The following is a 9914-nucleotide window of genomic DNA, read 5'->3' as shown; positions in this document are numbered from 1 at the left end:
GTGCTGCTGATAGGCCCTGCCCAGAAGGGGCTGATAGGAAGCAGCACACCTTTTAGGATTACTGTCAGAAGGTTCTCCTTGCTGCTTTCCACTGTTACTTTGAAAGTCTCCATCCCAGAAATTATAACTGTTGAGGTCACAGCTCTTCCCTATTTTCTCTTCGGAAGGCATCAGAGCCTCTGTCCACACTAGTTCAGTCTATAGTGAATCCTAATGACTACTGACAGAAGACAGCCTTGGAACAGCTGACATCGATCAAAAGTGGGGTCTTGCGTGCCAAGTTAATGCCGCACACGTGCTCTTTAAACACCCTATCTCAGGCACTTCCCTTTCTAGGTTATCACTTCTAGGTTGAACATCCTGCCTCTATCTCCAGTCACTGGGGTAATTGTTTTTCTTGCAAATCTTTCCCAGCTACACTTCCCGATTCAGTATTTAACTGTGAAGAGAAACAAAATCCTGTTCTTAGAAATTCTGGCATTTTTTTTAGCACCCTAAAAATAGTTTTTCATCTAACAATGTTAGCAGTTCTGTCTCATTACAAAAGTTCAGAATATTCAGGGGCGCCTGGATGGCTCAGTGGGTTAAGCCTCTGCCTTCAGCTCAGGTCATGATCCCGGGGTCCTTGGATCGATCCCCACATCGGGCTCTCTGCTCAGCAGGGAGCCTGCTTCCTCCTCTCTCTCTGCCTGCCTCTCTGCCTACTTGAGATCTCTGTCAAATAAACAAATAAAAATCTTAAAAAAAAAGTTCAGAATATTCAGACAAGTATTAAAGAGGACACAAAATTACCCATAACGTATCCCCTGGAAAAAGATACTATTTAGATTTAGATGTTGGTGCTACACACACACACACACACACACACACACACACACGCACGTACATGCACATGCCCACACACACACACATTTAGGACTGAAATAATATAGTATGCGATTTTTCATACTGTTTTTTCCCTTAACATTTTTAATGTAAACACATCTCCATATAATTTAATAATACCAAAAACATGATTTTTTTTTCACTGTTGAACAATGGTCCACCCGGAAGGCTACAGTGCAGTGAAATGTGGAGTGGTTCCATGGAGCTCTCTCAGAAGCAGACGATCAGTGAATAGAACATAATAGCATCTACCTCATTGGATGCTTTGATCTGTTCCTCATTCTTAAAACAGTGTCTTGTACCAAGAAGTAAATGAAATAAATAAATAAGAACAATTATCATTATTTGTACAAAGGTTTATTGAATCAATATACTTAACTTGATTTCAACTTTGTACTGTTGTAAGTAATGATCCGTGAACATGTTTTGGACATAAATCTTAAAAAAAAAAAAAGAGATTTTATTTATTTATTTGAGAGAGAGAGAGTACAAGCAGGGGGAAGGGCAGAGGGAGAGGGAGAAGCAGGCTCCCTGATGAGCAGGGAGCCGGATGCTGGACTCGGTACTTGATCCCAGGACCCTGGGATCATGACCTGAGCCAAAGGCAGATGCCTAACTGCCTGAGCCACCCAGGTGCCCCTGAACGTACATCTTTGTGCACTTCTCTCCTGCAACTTTAAGACCCAATTCTGGAGATAGGACCAGAGATCATTGAAATGCATGTTTTTTAATTTAATGGAAAACACAGGTAGTATATGAAATATCCTTTTAATCCTTTTAAAATTCTCAAGATTCCTCATTATCAGCTATCCATTTGGGAGATCGAGGTGTGAGGAAGAGCACTAGCGTCTGAAAACTTGAATTATGGGCTTAGTCCTACAGCTCGCTGGCTGAGTTAATTAAAGAAAATAAGTGAGCAGTGCTGAGTCTCCATTTTCTACCTTACAGATCTGTCAAAAGTAAATAATAGTTACTTCTTATTGGGAGTGTACTGTGCTTCAAGACCCTTTAGTATAGGTCTTATCTCAACGCACAAGACAACTGTGAGAAGGGGATAGTCTAACTTCCCTGTCACAGGAGCACTTCCTGAGGCCGTGTGAGGTTAACTAGACTGTCAGTGATCATAATATTCTTTCCTCTCACCCTGTTGGCCCCCTGCCTCCAAAAACTCTAAAGGTTTTAAAGTGTCATTTTATTCCTACTATTTGTAGAGTTTTGTTAATTTTCCTAATGTGACTGCCACTTATAGACACATAACACTAGGGGGAAGCAGGAACCTTTGTAACCTTTTTATGCAACTGTCCAGAATTTCAAGGAGGAGGAAGAGAGAAAGGGAAAAAAGGGAGGGACAGAGAGACAGGGACAGAACCAGTGAGAGAGAGAGGGAGGGAGGGACGGAGGAAGGGAAGAGAAAATACTGAAGATAAAATGGAATAGTGAAAGACAAGAGGTCTGACATGTGAGTGTGTGTACATTTTTGGATTAAAATGAAAACACTCTTTCCTGACAATGTTTAAAGTCAGTAAAAAAAAAAAAAATCATCTCTTGCCTTGGGACTGTTTTAGGAAAGTTCCCATGTGATAATTTAATATTAGTTATTTTAAAGCTTGGAGTTCACTCAGGTATCATTTTCTTGATGATACCCAATTCTTCAAAATGCCATCTATTTCTGCCATCTTGATGGGTAAAAGAGATAAGGGTTTTTAAATTGCACATAACTGTGTTGGTGTTTTGCCTTCATCTGTTCCTAGTTTTTGTGAATTTGAACAAATTATGTTAGTTCTCAGTCTCATCTCCTTCATAGGTAAAAATGGAGATGACCTCACTCTTACAGGGCTAGAACAACAGTGAAACTGAGATACTCTATAAAATATGGAATGGATTCATGAACCATACTGCTTTGGAAGCAGATTGATTAGTGACTAGAGCACACACTCTTGAGACAGACACCTAGTACTACTCGGTCATTAATGTTTGACCTTGGGCAAGGTATTTTACCTCTCTATTCCTCGGTTTTCTGTTTCCAAGTGCCTCTGATGGCAACTTCTCAAGGCATGTTGGCTCTTAAGATCTACTGACATTTGCAAAGACTAATTCATAGGGTATCCAACAAAGTGAAAGATAATTTTTATTAATGTTTTAAATAAGCAGCTTTATAAGGAAAGATTTTTCCCATTTTCTAGCATAAATTCTAAACATTCTGGACTAATTTTCTACAGCTACTTTTGGAGCATAGGTTGAAGTCATTGCTAGAGGTTATTATCCAGGGGGAAATCGTATATTTTGCCACCAGCCTAAAGGTTTTGAAATGGCACTTAGTATTTACTGTTAGGCTTTCATTTAACTCCTTGTGTCAACTTAATGGGGGTATTTGACTTCCAGAAGTTCTTGTTATCCAAAGGAGTGTTGTTAATAGAGACCCCCAAATTTGGCAATTCAGAATGGTTTTAACATGTTAACTTGTCAGTTCTCTTTTACCCTCAATACCCTTACAAAAGTGAACAAAACTCAATTGCTTCATATTTTTAACAACTTTTATTTAGATAAAATTTTAAACTTACAGAAATGTTGCAAGTTTGTACAAGGAACACGCATACGTCCAAGGAACTCTCATATCCTGTATCCACATTAAATAGCACATATGTTTAGATTTCGAGATTTTGCCCTGCTTGATCTATTATTCTCTCACTTTTTTCTAAACCACTCAAGAACTAATTGCAAGCATTTTCTCCTGGTGAAAAGATAAAAACTGAGGCATATTAAAATTTTTAAGAGCTTATTTGAGCAAAAATAAATTCAAATCAGGCAGCAGCAGCCTGGAAGTGATTGGGAGAGCTTGCGCCACTGACAGGAACCAAGGGGAAGATTTTTTGTAGAGGAAAAAGTGGAAGCAAAGCAAGACATTATTTCATTGGCTGTAGCTCAACCATTTGTCTCATTTAGGGAAGGCTAATTCGCTGCTTGTGATTGGTTGTCTTTAGGTTTTGATTTCTTAACATTGAGGTCTTTAAACGCTTAGGTTTTGGCTTGCTTACGTAGGCTGGTAAGGTACTAGTACTATCTCGGTCAAATGGCCTCATTGTTTAATTAACACACTTTAGTGTTAAATACTTAAGAATTTATGTCTTAAAGACAAGGACATTCTTTTATAGAACCACAATACAATTACCGATATCAAGAAATCTAACATTTATAGAATGCTATTATCTTATGCATAGTCCATTAACAAATTTCATCAGCCTTTCCTATAATTTCCTTTCTGACTATTTTCCAGGATCACCATTTGCATTTAGTCGTCAAGTTTCTTTTAGTCTCTTTAAATTGGAACATCTCAGTGTCCATATTGCTTTTTGACCTTGACGTTTCTGAAAATCATAGGTCAGTTATTTTGTAGATATCTCTCAGTTGGGGGCTTATCTGTTATTTCTTGATGATTAGATTCAGGTCATACAGTGCTGGCAGGAAAATCACAGAAGAGATGGGCTATCTCAGGAGGCATTTGTACCTGTTACTTCTATATATTTGTAACAAAAGTTGTTAGATCAATCGCTTCATCCTGAAACATGTTATCCAAACTTTCGCATTTCTCCTTCTCCTCTTCCTCTTTCTTCTTTTTTAAGTATAGGACCTTAGTGTTGGGGAAGCTTTATTTTCATCATCTTCTACCCACTGTGAATTTCCTCCTCAATATTCTGGACAAAACAACTTCTGTTGTGTGTGTTCCTGTGATGTTGACATGTATAATAAATATATATTTGTTCTTGTCTGTGGTTTGTGCCACACACCTCCTAAAACCTTTGTAATTTCTTAAACGCTAAGAGCTTTAGCGACATCTTTTCTAGTTCCTGAAATAGCTGCAGAGCCAAAAAGAGGAAATGTGTGTGTTTTGTAATTCCAAACCAGCCCCTTTCAACCATACCTAGGTTAAGTTAATGAGGTGGTGCCTTCAAGTCCCTTAGGAAGTTCTGGTTCCAGATGTCTATGTGGGAAGACTCTGAACTCCCCTCCCTCAGGGCACACACCAAACTACACCTATTAATAGGACAGTTACTCCTGAAGAAGTAAGAGCTGACTGAAGAGATCTGGAGCAACCAAAGGTAAGAGAATGGCAAGTGGAACAGCAAGAGAGATGGAGACCCAGCCACAAAAGGAACTCCCACCCCTGAGGCTGCAAATGCAGTGGGGAGAAACAGTACTGAGGACTTGGGAATAGAGCCCTCTGTCCTTGGGAACAGGAAGAAAAGGCCTGGTTTAAAAAAGCAACTAGCATATAAAAGCAACTAGCATATAAAAGCAATAGAACTCTGCTGTGGGAAAGCTTTCCAGGTCAGAGGGATATGGTTTATGTTCTCATCCCACCTAGACAGGAGCAGGGTCTGGACACTGGAAGGGGCGGTTCCGCCTGTATCAGGGAGCTTGGGACTTAAGTGAGTCCAGGGTCCACAATCCCACATCAGCACTAACCATGCTGGGGCATAGAAAAAAACCTGGGTTTTAAAAGGTCCAAGGAACTGTGTCCAAGGAGCTCTCCCCAGGCCACTTTATAAGTCTAGAATGGAGAGGATCTGGACATCATAAGGCATGGGCTGGGATGCCATAATTAGTGGGTCCTGATGCCATAACTTGTGGGTCAGATTGGCAAAGAAGTTTTGCGACTTTGGCAAGCCCGGGGTCCACAAGCTCACAACAGCCCTAGCTGTGCTGGGACCCAGAAAAAAGAGCCATGGTTTAGAAGCCCCCAGGAACTGCAAGAACATTCTCTCCCATCCATCTTAAAAGCACAGACCGGAGCAGGGTCTGGGCACCATAAGGTGCAGGTCTGGTTGCCATAAAAGGCAGATTCAGACTCTGTAATTGGAGGGTCCTGAGGAACTAACGGGTGTGTCCAGACACCATAACTGGTGGGTCCATTCATTATAGAGAGCTTGTAACCTCAGCAACCCCAGGGTTCTTAAGTCCACACCAGCCCCACTTGTACTGAGGCACAGAAAGAAAGCTGAGGCTTAAAAGGGCTGAAGAACTGTGGGAATGCTCTTTCCTCATCCACCTAAAAAGCGCAGACCAAAGTGAGGTCCAGCTCCCAGAGCACTTGCAACCTCAGCAAGACCAGGGTCCATAAGCTCACCTCAGCCGCCTTGTGGTGTACAAAAAACAGGCTGTGATTTTGTGGCCTTTTAAAATTTTTTAAAATTTTATTTTTCATTCAACTTGCTAACTTTTTTACTTTAAAAATTTGTTTTTTTTTTTGTTTTGTTATTTTCATTCTTATTCCTTTTCTTTTTTTTCTTTAAAAATTTTCTTTTCTTCTTTTCTTTTATCAACATCATCATTACTGTTATTTTTCTTTATTCTTTCTGTAAAAAAAACATGGTTTAAAAGAATAATTAGCATATATAGCTACAAGTCCAGATAGCCAGCAAAAGTCATCAAGCATACACAGGCTGCACAGGGAACACGATACACAAGGCCACTCCTTTAACCTTAGGAGAAGTAGCCTTTTTACCTAATCTGTAGAAACAAGGAGAGTCAAGCAAAATGGGAAACAGAAGAACATATTCCAAAAGAAAGAATAAGGAAAAACTGCAGAAAAAGAACTAAGTGGAACAGAGATAAATAATACAGCTAATAAATAATTTAAAGTAATGATCATAAAGATACTCACTCACTGGGTTGGGAAAAAGTGGAAGGACTCAGTGAGACCTTCAATAAAGAGATAGAAAATATTTTAAAAAATCCAAAACTGATCAGAGTTGAAGAATACAATAACTGAAATGAAAAACACAGTAGAGGGAATCAGCAGTAGATTACAGGATGCAGAAGAATGGATCAACAATCTGGAAGACAGGGTAATGAATAACACACAAGTTAGATGGCAAAAAGAGAAAAGAATTTTAAAAATGAAGCTGGACATTATTTGGACAACATCAAGTGAACAAACATTCACATTATAAGGGTCCCAGAAGAGAGAGAGAAAGTTGTGGAAAGCTCATTTGAAGAAATAATAATTGGAAACTTCCCTGGCCTAGGGACGGAAACAGACATTCAAGTCCAAGAATAACAGAGAATTCCAAACAAGATGAACCCAAGGAGGTCCAAACCATGGCAAGTAATAATTAAAATGTCAATGGTTCAAGATAAAGAACAAATCATAAAAACATCAAGAGAGAAACAAAAAGTTGCCTATAAGGGGAAAACAATAAGGCTGTCAGCTGATTTTTCAGCAAAATTTTGTAAGCCAGAAGGGAGTTGCACAATATATTCAAAGTGCTGAAAGGAAAAAACCTACAACCAAGAATACTCTATCCAGCAAGGTTATCATTCAGCTATGAAGGAGAGCTAAAAAGAACTTGCCAGACAGATAAAAGATAAAGAAAGGAGTCTATCACCACCAAGCTAGACGTACAAGAAATGTTAAAGGTACTTCTTTAAATGGAAAAGAAATGGCCAAATTCAGACATAAGAAAAATATGAATACAAAGATGTAAAATATGACAACATACTTAAAATGTGGAGAAGGGAGTTATAAGGGAAGAGAGGAGGAAAAATAAAAAGAAAGATTTTTTCTTTTTTATGTTTTTTTTTCATTTTTGTTTTCTTATTTTAGAATGTGATTGTACTTAAATCATCATCAAAGTAATGTAATCTGTTATTTATTTAAGATATTATATTTGAACATCATGGTAACCACAACTCCAAAACCTATGACAAATACACAAAAAATAATGAGAAAGAGAGCCTAACAGAACACTATAGATACTTGATGACCACAAAGAAAGAGAGTAAGGGAAGAAAGAAGGGAACAAAGAAGAACTATAAAAACAACAAGAAGACACATTTTAAAAATGGCAATAAGTACATACTTATCAATAATTAATTGGAATGTAAATGGCCTAAATGCTCCAATCAAAAGACATGGTGTGGTGGAATGGATATAAAAAAAAGAAAAAAAGAGAAAAAGAGAAAACCACAACCTATCTATCTGTTGCAAAAAGGGATTAACCTCAGACCCAAAGAAGCATACAGACTGAAAGTGAAGGGATAGAAAAACATTTGCCCTGCAAATGGAAGCAGGAGAAAACTGGGGTGACAATACTTTCATCAGACAAAATAGACTTGAAAATAAAGACTATAACAAGGGACAAAGAAGAGTATGACATACTGATAAAGGGTTCAATCAATTAAGAGGATAAAGTGATTGCAAACATCTTTGTACCCAACTACATGAAGCAAATATTAACAGACATAAAGAGAGAAATTGATGGTAATACAACAATAGTAGGGGAATTTAACACTCCACTTACAACAATAGTAGATCATCCAGACAGAAAATTAATAAGGAAACAATGTCTTTGAATGACACATAGGAGCAGGCCAGCATAACAGAAATATACAGAATACTCCATCCAAAAAAAAACAGAATACACATTTTTCTCAAGTAAACATGGAACATTCTCCAGAATAGATCACACACTAGGCCATAAAACAAGTCTCAAAAATTTAAGAAGACTGAAATTAAACCGTGCATCTTTCTTTAACCACAACGGTATGAAACTAGAAATAAATTGTAAGAAAAAACTGGAAAAAAACACAAACACATGGAGACTAAACAACATGATATTAAACAACCATGGGTCAATGAAGCAATGAAAAAAGAAAGCAAAAAAATACATGGAGACAAATGAAAATGAACTCCCCGCAACCAAAAAAATAAATAAATAAAAAACAGTCCAAAATCTCTGGGACACAGCAAAAGCAGTTCTAAGAGGGAAGTATATAGCAACACAGGTCTACCTCAAGAAATAAGAAAAAACTCAAATAAAAACCCTAACATTACACTGAAAGGTACTAAAAAAAGAAGAAAAAATAAAACCCAGGATGAGTAGAAGAAAGGAAATAATGAAGACCAGGGCAATAAAGAAATGATGTAGAGATTTTAAAAAATAGAAAAAATCAATAAAAGCCAGAACTGGTTCTTTGAAAAGATAAACAAAATAGACAAACCTTTAATTAGATTTATCAAGAATAAAAGGAGAGAGGACCCAAATAAATAAAATCAGAATGAAAGAGAGGTAACAAAAGATACCCCAGAAATATAAGAGATTATAAGAGAATGTCATCAAAAAATTATATGCCAACAATGTGCACACGAATGTTTATAGCAGCAATGTCACAATAGCCAAAATATGGAAAGAGCCCAGATGTCCATCAACAGATGAATGGATAAAGAAGATGTGGTATATATATATATACAATGGGATACTATGCAGCCATCAAAAGAAATGAAATCTTGCCATCTGCAACAATGTGGATGGAACTAGAGGGTATTATGCTGAGCAAAATAAATCAATCAAATAAAGACAATTATCATATGATCTCCCTGGTATGAGGAATTTGAGAAGCAGAGTGGGGGGCTTGGGGGTAGGTAAGGAAAAAATGAAACAAGATGGGATTGGGAGGGAAACAAACCATAAGAGACTCTTAATCTCACAAAACAAACTGAGGGTTGCTGGGGGAAGGGGGTGTGTGGAGAGAGTGTTTGGGTTTTGTACATTGGGGAGGGTATGTGATATGGTGAGAGCTGTGAAATGTGTAAGCCTCATGATTCACAGATCTGTACCCCTGGGGCAAATAATACGTTATATGTTAATGAAAATAATTAATAAGAAATTTATATGTTAACAAACTGGACAACCTAGAAGAAATGGGTAAATTCTTAGAAAAATACAGTCTTTTGTGGAGTTGTATGTTATCTCTGTGCTGGGACCATGCTAATCTTCTCTTGGTCATTCTAATTTTAGTAGTGAGCATGAAACATACAATCATCCTTTTTTTTTTTTTTCCCTAAGATTTCATTTATGTATTTGAGAGAGAGAGAGAGAAAGCAAGCTGGGGGTAGGGAGAGGGAGAAGCATGTGCCTGCTGAGCAGAAAGCCTGATGTGGGGCTCAATCCCAGGGCCCCGGGATCATGACCTGAGCTGAAGGCAATGCTTATCTCACTGAGACACCCAGATGCCCCTAAAATCTTTCA

At 37.9% G+C, this 9914-nt stretch overlaps 1 non-coding gene across 1 annotated transcript; it reads right to left on the bottom strand.

Moving 5' to 3' along the window:
• Nucleotides 1–9600: 9600 nt before the first annotated feature.
• LOC125108111 (U6 spliceosomal RNA) lies at nt 9601–9703 on the bottom strand. The gene has a single exon (XR_007129794.1). It is a non-coding gene; the product is annotated as a U6 spliceosomal RNA (small nuclear RNA).
• Between the last annotated feature and the right edge of the window lie 211 nt (nt 9704–9914).

Source organism: Lutra lutra, chromosome 8, assembly GCF_902655055.1.
Source record: "Lutra lutra chromosome 8, mLutLut1.2, whole genome shotgun sequence".
NCBI lineage: Eukaryota > Metazoa > Chordata > Mammalia > Carnivora > Mustelidae > Lutra > Lutra lutra.
This window is presented reverse-complemented; position numbering and strand designations above follow the sequence as displayed.